General features: G+C 41.9%; 1 protein-coding gene and 1 long non-coding RNA gene across 7 annotated transcripts in view; one reads left to right on the top strand and one right to left on the bottom strand.

Moving 5' to 3' along the window:
- Positions 1 to 1,192: 1,192 nt before the first annotated feature.
- LOC104970589 (uncharacterized) lies at positions 1,193 to 7,229 on the bottom strand. 2 transcript variants are annotated; one of them, NR_182432.1, is made up of 3 exons: positions 7,052 to 7,229; positions 3,598 to 3,715; positions 1,193 to 1,402 (listed from the first exon to the last, which is right to left on the bottom strand). It is a non-coding gene; the product is annotated as an uncharacterized lncRNA (long non-coding RNA). The 2 variants fall into 2 exon arrangements; NR_182431.1 differs by having other exon boundaries at positions 1,193 to 3,715.
- Positions 7,230 to 7,383: 154 nt separating this feature from the next.
- NUF2 (NUF2 component of NDC80 kinetochore complex) overlaps positions 7,384 to 8,504 on the top strand; it is a 38,318-nt gene continuing 37,197 nt past the window's right edge. For 2 of the 5 annotated variants that reach the window (XM_005203505.5, XM_010802758.4), the window contains exon 1: positions 7,403 to 7,515. The gene's annotated coding sequence lies outside the window, so the exon portion shown is untranslated. The other 3 variants (NM_001099011.1, XM_005203504.5, XM_024988948.2) reach the window with 3 other exon arrangements.

The raw sequence follows: 8,504 nt of genomic DNA, 5'->3' as shown, positions 1-8,504 counted from the left end.
GAACACTGTGTTCAGTGTTCATCACTCCGCTCTATTTACTTATGTAAAAGAAAATGAAAACTTCTACTACACTGTGTCAGGTCAATATTAATACAACAGCGCCACCCAGTGAATGTGCTGTGGAAACTAAAATGCTGCTAGAATTCACCTCTAGATATTAGTGCATCTGTAGTACACCTAGAACCCCAACCTTAGATAAAACTACACACTAAAATGCCAATTCAAAAGACATAGAAGCATTATTACGTATTCATTCATAATTAACTACAGTTAAGATGTAAAAGGAACATTCCAACGCTTGTAAAGAAAGGGTTTTGCATGTTGGATACTACCTGTAATGTTAGCAAACAATAAATGTTAGCTGACAGGTCAAAGAGGCACACTGCTTTCTCTCATATGAACTGTTAGGCAGATATAAAAGTACCATACTCCTTTGGCTTGCTAAGTTTTAACTATACCTCACAATACATAGTTTCAAAGATTTCCTGATGCCCTTAATATAAAGTATGTGCTGATAATTTTGCTTTTTTAAAGACATAAATATTATTTATGTAAGTGAACTGAACAACAGCAACAATGATACGATCATCAAATTTGTAAACAAGTTGATAATGTGGTCAAAAAATGCTATTAACAGTATGACTTCATATAGCATTAATATTCTACTCTGTATCAGATCATAAGTGGAGTATTGTTTTCAGCTTAAAGTTCATACAAATTGAGCACTTCTTTTTCATCATTTTTATTTTTCATAGGAAATATAAGCAAATGAGGGAAAAAGCAAGAAGAACCAAAATACATACAATAAAATCTTTTGAGCCCCAGTCTCCCTCCTCAGAGACTACTACTATTAATTTCTCCTGTTAGACGTACCATGTTTAAAAAGGAGTAGTTCAACAACGCCTGGGTGCCCTGTTTGTGCCAGACATGGTGTAAGGTGCTAGGGAATCAAGTCATTCAGAATCAGCCCTCGCTGCTTTGTGACAACCTGAAGGGGCGGGGTGGGGGTGGCGGTGGCGTGGGGTGGAGGGAGGCCCAAGGAGGTGATATATATATATAATTATGGCTGATTCAAGTTGTTGTACAGTAGAAACTAACAACATTGTAAAGCAATCTTCCTCCAATTGAAAAATAAGTTAAAAAAAAAAAAAGAATTAGTCCTGTGGAGTAATGGAGACAGACACAAAACAGATCATTTCAACAAAATATAAACCTTTATTTTTTTAAAGTATACAAAGAATATGTCTGAGATTTCTCCCAATTGCATTGTATCTGTCATTTTCAGGTGTATCTCCCACAGGCATCTTGAGCTGCTGCTGCTAAGTCATGTCCGACTCTGTGTGACCCCATACACGGCAGCCCACCAGGCTCCCCCGTCCCTGGGATTCTTCAGGCGAGAACACTGGAGTGGGTTCAACGCATGAAAGTGAAAAGTGAAAAGTGAAGTCGTGTCCGATTCTTTGCGATCCCATGGACTGCAGCCTACCAGGCTCCTCCATCCATGGGATTTTCCAGGCAAGAGTACTGGAGTGGGGTGCCATTGCCTTCTCCGCATCTTGAGCTAGACACATCCAAAACTCAATCATCAGCCACCTCCCCCAATGAGTTCACCTCTACATTTCCTAAATCAAAAAATGGCATTTCATTTATCTAGGCTCAAGCCAGAAAACTCTCACTCAGCAGATATCTATCAAGCATCTACAATGTCTAAGGGCTTCCGGGCTGTGAACATATGATAGCAAATAGGGTCTTCACTAAAACTTGTTTGTGGAATTCTACCCTTTATTTCTCTCACCTCTGCCCTTCCAATTCAGTTGTCTAATCTTGCCAGTTCTACTTCCTGAATTCCTCTGGGTTTATATTTCCATCACACTGGCAATGCCCTAGTACAGGCTGATATCTTCTCTTCCTTGAATCACCACAACGATGGCCTAACTGGTTTTCCTTCCATTAGTCTTGCCACTCAATTCCATTTTCTCACAGTTCCCAGAGTCATTACCTAAAATACAAACTTAATCATGTTGAAACCCTTCAAACTTACTATTATCTTTAGGAAGAAGGTCAAATGCCTTAATATTATCAGCAATACTTCTCATGATCTGGGCCTGTTTACTTCCCCTGCATCTAGAATCTCTGTTCCTGGACTATGCTCTCCTCTCATGTCTGGGCCTTTACAGTTATCTCTCTCTTGCCCTCCAGCCTTTAATCTAGCTAATTCCTATCTATTCACAAGCATGGAACCATTCAGACTGAACTACATTTTTAAAATTCGAGTTTCCCTTCCCTATGAGAATATAAGCTTTGTCATGTCAATTATTAGATTGATTTTTACATGTACGTGTTCATTATTATATTTCCATATCTAGCTCAGTCTTTGGCACAAAATAAGAGGCTAAGTATTTTCTGGATAAATCAACCAACACTCAGAAAGTCAGAAGGAAAGTCAACTAGCTCAGTCTGTGGATTAGGGAAAGGCTTTTTAGAAGACATCTGAAAAATAAGTAAAGAAAGTAAGAGTTAGACAAAGAAAATCAAGACAGTCCAGACAGTGTCAATGATAATATGAAAGTTCTGTAAGTATAAAACAGTGTTATGAATGGGAAGTGGGTGTGATGGAAGATGATAGTGGAAACATAAACAGTGGTGAGATTACGGAGGTCCTAGGATACAGGCTATGGAGGTAGACTTTATCTTGTAGGTGATGGTGGTGGTGGCAGGGGCGGGGGGGGGTTGCAGACATTGAAACAGACCAGTAAAATGGTCAGATTTACATTTAAGACTGATCATTCCGGCTGCTACTGAAAAGACAAATTGGGGGATGTAGGTGAGGGTTGGAGGCAACGGTGAGATAGATTGGTAGTTGAAATAAAAGGAAGGGATAAATTAGAATCTAAATGGCTCATGAGCCCTCCCAAATGGATCTATCTAGTAGGCAAATAAAAGTCTGAGTCTCAAGGAAGAAGTCAGGTATAGTAGTAGTTTTAGGATCCTTAAGCAAATAGCTTAAAACAATGAGCAAATATGGTACTCTGAAGGGGAATATTCATGCAAAAAAAGAGAAAAAAAAATCAAGGTTTAAACTTACATTATTTAAAGGACAGGCAGAGAAAGAGCCCTTAAGAAGCATGAGATAAGGAGAACAAACAGGAGAGAAGCAAAGGGATTTAGGTTTCAAGAAGGGTCTGATCAAAGGTGTCAGAGGTAACAGAGGGTCTAGAAAGCGGCACTGATCAATAGCACAGGAGGAGTGGGTGCTATTCATTTTCCAAGATCAATAAGAGAGGCAGATAAATGTGGGGTGGACAGGAAGTTAAGATATGTTACTTGAATTTTCTCAGTTAACTAGGTACAAGGTTGTGGGAAACGTTTGCGGCCCCTAGGAAATCTCCATCCTTAAATGAGTGGGTCTTTGATGGCAAGGAGGGCATGAGACCCAGTCTTAGTATTTCACCTATTCTGACCACACTAGACCAAGTGAATCAATTTTTCATCCTTACTAACCCACTAAAAAAAACAGAAACAATTTGGAAATCTTGTCACTTAAAAAGAGATTTAAAAACTTTTAACCAAAAGCACTAGCTACCGCAGGAACACCACCTGAGTTAAAGATGAAGTCCTAGCTGCAGGTTGCGATGGTCTCACTGAGCATCCCGTCTTGTCAGTCAAAGGTCTGCTCAGTCTTTACAGGTCTGTCATCTGGGATCTCAAGCGCAATCTATAATAGAAAAAGAACACGAATTAAAAAAGGAACTGGCATAAAAATGGCAGGCACATGTGAATGTGTGCTAAGTGCTTGAAAAATACCTTTTAGACAACTCTAGTCACCTTCTAATAAAAAAAGAAGTTGAAGCTGAGGAAGGAGGAGTAGCTATCACTGAAAGTTATAAGACTGGGAGCTGACAAATGATAAAGGAGTGTCAAGACCTGGAGTAAGCTGAAGCTGCAGACCAAGAATCTGCTGTATGTCACTTTGTGTTATTTCCTCCAAGGCGCTCAGCTGGAGATTTATGGGGCAGACTCAGCATTAAGGTCTTGACAGGCACTGGGGTCTGAGGCAAGGAAACACAGGGTCTCTGGATATTGATAAATCATGTGGTCTAGGCTGGGAAGGGCGGTAATGGCAGGAGGGCTGAGAGGGAAAATGAAATATAAGAGCAGATATGGACCATGTGAGGGTACACAGGTGCAGGGGAAAAAGATGTTGCAGCCATAAGAGTAACGGAATCTAATTTTCTGCTGTAGTTAATGTCTTTGTGAATGATGACAAAACTCCAGACAGTCTAGGTTGGGATTTCTGTATTTCTGATGTTCTGCCTTCTACTCCACAATGACCAGTAACAGACAACTAAATGTTGAAGAGTTAGATCTACCCTTATAATCAAGACAACCTGAATAAATACCTATTAGTTTTTTCTTAACTTTAATTCTAATAAACTATCAATCTGCCATATCTACAGTAAAATTATCCTTCAAATACACAATTATTATCCTATAAATACCGTCATTCTGCTCCTCTTTCACCTCATTTTTCTCTCTCCATATTGTTCATTCTATTTTTGGTTTACAAATAGGTCACTTTTCCTTGTCTGGACTCTTAACAATGGTTGAACACTTAACATTTGCAGGATATTTTACTAAGACAGTGTATAAATAATAATAGTCAAAATAACTGGTAACATTAATACTTATTCTGCCAAATACTTTATACATGAATAAATCTATCTAACCTTCATGACACCCTATAAAACAGATATTATAGCTATTTTAAAGATGCAGAAACCAGTTTAGTTAGGTTAAACAAGCTGCCTGAGTCCACATAGCTGGTAAGCAGTGTAATGAGGGATTTAAAGCCAGCTTCTTCTGACTCAAGAGCTAAGCTGTCTGTATTCTGCTATCTATATTACTGCTGTCTATATTCCTTTTCTCTGTTTCTAAGAAGATATGGCCTAGTGGAGTTACATGCATTCACAAGTAATCAGCTTGATTTGGTAAGTGCCAATGAGAAAGGTCTCTTTTTTCCAGACTCTCAATGTTTTTAAAAATTCTATTTCCTAACTAACTTTTGAGTTTTATTAGATTCAGACTTTTGAGAATTACATCAGTAAATGGACATAGAAAGGGGAAAAGAAAGCCCTAAACTACTGAATATGAAATGGACTTTTACTTCAAATTAGCATAAATTTCTGTATTAATAGGTAGAGCCTCTACTCCCCCATACAACAAAGTACCAGAATTTGTGTCTATTGTCAATACAATCTTTCCAGCATTATTTTTCACTTGATTCAGTGCAGACGTCCCAACCAGTACATCACCCTCACTAATTAATACTGTACCCTGCAATAAGATGCAAGTTCTATTACATCTTCCAGTGTCCCAATACATAATGAAACTAAATGGTTGTCCCCCACTCTCCCGGACAACTAGGCCATCCTATCGTCCCATCTTCTGCTGCAAGGCCTTGATTTGTGACTAGGTATGAGGTGCCTGCCCCTCGTTCAGGCATCAACTAAAGAATCCAACTCACTCAGGTACATGTGTGTTCAGGGAACAGTTGGAAGGCATTGGCAGTGTCTGGCTCTTGTGGCAGCATGAAAGAAGGGAGGCAGAAGACCAGGATTCTACCCACATGGGACTAGGAACTAGCAACCCACTCCATTATTCTTGCCTGGAAAATCCCATGGACAGAGGATCCTGGTGGGCTATAGTCCATAGGGTCACAAAGAGTTGGACACAACTGAAGTGACTTAGCATGCACGCACGAACTTCTGCACATAGCTTTCGGTGGCATAATTTCCCTGAATTAATCCCTAAGTTGATGATGGTATCTATTAGCCCCTTTTCCCTTTTTAATGAATCCTAAAAGAGATATTGTGGATCACAAAAAACTGTGGAAAATTCTTTAAGAGATGGGAATACCAGACCACCTTATCTGCCTCCTGAGAAATCTGTATGCAAGTCAGGAAGCAACAGTTAGAACGGGACATGGAACAGACTGGTTCCAAATTGGGAAAGAAATACGTTAAGGCTGTATACTGTCACCCTGTTTATTTAACTTATATGCAGAGTACATCATGTGAAATGCAGAGCTGGATGAAGCACAAGCTGGAATCAGGATTGCCGGGAGAAATATCATTAATCTTAGATATGCAGACACCACCACCCTTATGGCAGAAAGTGAAGAGGAACTAAAAAGCCTCTTGATGAAAGTGAAAGAGGAGAGAGTGAAAAGCTGGCTTAAAACTCAACATTAAAAAAACGAAGATCATGGCATCCGGCCCCATCACTTCATGGCATCCGGCCCCATCACTTCATGGCATCCGGCCCCATCACTTCATGGCAAATAGATGGGGAAACAATGGAAACAGTGACAGACTTTTTACTTTTGGAGGCTCCAAAATCACTGGAGATGGTGACTGCAGCCATGAAATTAAAAGAAACTTGTTCCTTGGAAGAAAAGCTATGACCAACCTAGACAATATATTAAAAAGCAGAGACATTACTTTTCTGACAAAGGTCTGTCTAATCAAAGCTAAGGTTTTTCCAGTAGTCAGTTGGATATGAGAGTTGGACTATAAAGAAAGCTGAGAGCCGAAGAATTGATGCTTTCTAACTGTGGTGTTGGAGAAGACTCTTGAGAGTCCCTTGGACTGCAAGGAGATCCAACCAGTCCATCCTAAAGGAGATCAGTCCTGGGTGTTCATTGGAAGGACTGATGCTGAAGCTGAAACTCCAATACTTTGGCCACCTGAGGCGAAGAGACTGACTCGTTGCAAAAGACCCTGATGCTGGGAAAGACTGAAGGCCGAAGAGGACGACAGAGGGTGGGACGGTTGGATGGCATCACCGACTCAATGGACATGAGTTTCAGCAAGCTCGGGGAGTTAGTGATGGACAGGGAAGCCTGGCGTGCTGCAGTCCATAGGGTCGCAAAGAGACATGACTGAGCGACTGAACTGAAAAGAGATAATACCTGTAAGCATCCAACACAGAACCCGGGGGCTCTGTTCAAAAAACATCAGCATTATTACCACTCTGAGTCTCTATGACTTACCTTGCCCCATTGACAGCCCCACGTGCTCCTTTATTTGTTACCCGGAGCTTAGCTTAAGTCTCCAGAAACCCTCTATTCACTTTCGCTCTTCATCTCTAAAGCCAAACACGTCCACTGACCTCGGGAATTCCGCGGCAACGCCGGGTTACTTCCCCAAACCGCGGCTCTGCCACTTCCTGCAGAATCCAATTCCGACTGGACGTCAACTCCGCGAAAAAATAGTTCCGCCTACAGCCCAGCGTTCTCTCTCGCAACTCCAGCGCCAAACCGTTCTAAGCATATTGAGCCCAGCCGGTACCCGGAGCGATCGGAGCGCAGGAAGTGGGCGGGGCGGAACGGGGAGGGACTTCCAGGAGGAGGCGGCTGGTTTGAAAATTGACAACGGTCGATGTTTGCTGACTTTTGATTTCGCGTGTAGCTGCTCCACGGACTCGCCGCCGTCCTGTGGGCGGCTGCTGCGGTAGGTGAGAGCAAAAAGTCACGCGTGGACGGAGACCGGGAGACAGTGTGTGCTCTCTCGCTCTGGAGCCACGGGCCTGACAGTGTTTTCGTTACACGCGTCGCTGGGGAGGAGGCTGCAGAAGCCCGCCTTTGGGTGGTGCGGGTGAGCGCATAGGTCGTTTTGGTTAGATTTTAGTCCCCAAAACAATCTGAACTAATTTCCTACGAAAAGACTGTCTGCCGTCTGGTACAGCAAAGATTACTCGAGAAGAAACTTGAGGTGCAGCTGGTCAGTTGAAGGTTGTATTTCTATGTTTTTAACCGATTTATTTAGAAGATAATGGGGTTCCAGATGCTGTCATAAATCTCCGTTACTCAAACATCGCTTAACCAAAGTCAAAACCAAAAATCGAAAGGCTAATATATCATGTTGTTTTTGTTGTTCAGTCGCCAGGTCGTGTTCTTTGCGATCCACTGGACCAAGCTGTGGTGTGATATTAGAAATATCATGCTTAATCCAAAAGTCAGAGGAAGAGGGCGGTGTATATGTAGCGCTTTGCGTGCATGGCACGATCATTTTTCCCTGAATAACTTCAGGAAACTTAATTTTTTGAGGTTGGGACTCTTTTCTCTTTGTTTAGCAGCGGTTCCCTGGGGCTTTGATTTCCACGATCTAGTTTATTTTAGAAAAATGAACCTACTGTGCGCTGGTTTGTGGTGTTGCAGATAATGGGACACCAAGAGGTGATTAGCAGTAAATGGCCTGCTACACTTACATAATAGGTCATTTATATATTTTATCTCGGAGAGGCAATGGCACCCCACTCCAGTACTCTTGCCTGGAACATCCCATGGATGGAGGAGCCTGGAAGGCTGCAGTCCATGGGGTTGCTGAGGGTCGGACATGACTGAGCGACTTCACTTTTCACTTTCATGCATTGGAGAAGGAAATGGCAACCCACTCCAGTGTTCTTGCCTGGAGAATCCCAGGGACGGGGGAGCCTGGTGGGCT

Source organism: Bos taurus, chromosome 3, assembly GCF_002263795.3.
Source record: "Bos taurus isolate L1 Dominette 01449 registration number 42190680 breed Hereford chromosome 3, ARS-UCD2.0, whole genome shotgun sequence".
NCBI lineage: Eukaryota > Metazoa > Chordata > Mammalia > Artiodactyla > Bovidae > Bos > Bos taurus.
This window is presented reverse-complemented; position numbering and strand designations above follow the sequence as displayed.